This window comes from Alligator mississippiensis, chromosome 11, assembly GCF_030867095.1.
Source record: "Alligator mississippiensis isolate rAllMis1 chromosome 11, rAllMis1, whole genome shotgun sequence".
Classification (NCBI taxonomy): Eukaryota; Metazoa; Chordata; order Crocodylia; family Alligatoridae; genus Alligator; species Alligator mississippiensis.
In genome coordinates, this window is record NC_081834.1 from 60579267 (window position 1) to 60580759 (window position 1493).

The 1493-nt window shown below is 45.4% G+C and overlaps 1 non-coding gene across 1 annotated transcript; it reads right to left on the reverse strand.

The window, feature by feature from the left end:
• Positions 1–1206: 1206 nt before the first annotated feature.
• TRNAG-GCC (transfer RNA glycine (anticodon GCC)) lies at positions 1207–1277 on the reverse strand. Its single transcript has one exon. It is a non-coding gene; the product is annotated as a tRNA-Gly (tRNA).
• Positions 1278–1493: the final 216 nt, after the last annotated feature.

A 1493-nucleotide genomic window follows, 5' to 3' on the forward strand; every position in this document is an offset into this window, starting at 1 on the left:
CTTCTCTCCACCAGGCCTTTACGCAAGATGCCACACGACCATCCCCTTGGGGTGGCCCTGGCCTGTTTTCAGCCTCTTTGCTTTCGGGGCATGGACTCAAGTTCCTCCATCTGGTGACCGCGGTGCCTTGATTTGAAGTGAGCGCAGGACAGGAGTAGGTGGAGGGGACCTGCTCCTGTAGGCAGCCCCGCGGCAGTGCTGACAAGTCCTTTGCTGCACAGCGGGGTTTAATTTGAGACCTTGCAGTGATCTCTGCCCATGTCCACACAACAGGGTCTCCCTGGGGTTTCTCATTTATCCTGTGAAATGAAGACTGCTCTGTGGTTGAGGTGGGGAGGAGGGGAGGAGGCAGTACTTCTCCTTTGCCGAGGTGTAACGTTACTTTCTGTATAAAAGGACTTTTGTGGTATTTTATGCCTGACTCCAGTGAAAAATCCCTCCTCCATGGGGAGTGGTACAGAGTCAACACCCTTTCTGTAATAATCCCCAGAGTTTTGCTGAAGACAAAAAAAAAAAAAAAGCAAAGGGAGGCAAGGGGGCTAGAAAATAGAAAAGGCCAGTGACGCAAAGGAGAGGTCATTCAGGATGGAAAGAGCTGCGCTGTGGAGACACTCAATTTTGAAATGAAATGTAGGATTTAATGTCCAGGGTGCTGCATCCAGCTTTGAACTTCCCTCTCATTCTCTCCTCCCCTTCTCTTTCTGCCAAATGTATTTCTCAATGGACAGCAAACCTTTTTTGTGAAGACTGAAATAAAATTAAGGTATTAAATATGTGGGGTTTCTCTTTCTTGGACCTTTCATTTTCCCTGCTGGACAAGGCATGGGGTGAAGGTTGCACTTTTGTTCTGCTGTTTTTCATTTGTAGCATGCTCTCCGTGCTGTTGAAATAACCTAGAGGAGTAAATCTCAGCCAGGGTGACTGGGCACTCTGGGGTGCCATCAGATTTTTTTTAATGGAGTCACACAATGTTAGTGCTGCTAGTTGTGTCTATATCTGCATATGAATCATAAATAAAATGCAGAAGTTTCAGAAAGGAATCAATAACGTAAGTAAATTGCGGATTTACTCTGCCATGTTTGCTTTGAAATATCTGTTGGATTTTTTTAAAAAATTTTTTAATTCAAAGAATAATAGAAAGTTGCAACAAATGAGCATGCTTGTCAAGGATTAGCTCAGTTTGCTAACACACACATTGTATTCACCTGCATTGGCTGGGAATTGAACCCAGGTCTCCTACATGGCAAGCAAGAATTCTACCATTGAACCACCAATGCTTGAGTTAGCAAAATACATGGTGAGGCCCCTGGAAAGAAAAGGTGATGGTGACTCTTCCCTCCATTCCAGTTCATTCCAAGGAGAAACAAGCCAGAGGTTTTGGGAGCTCTTCAATGCCATGGCCCAAAGCTGATCAATAAGCCCTAGCCAGAACTGAAAGAAACAGCCTGCACTGGAAAAGAGGGGAAATGTCACCATGGGGAAGCGATTGAGCC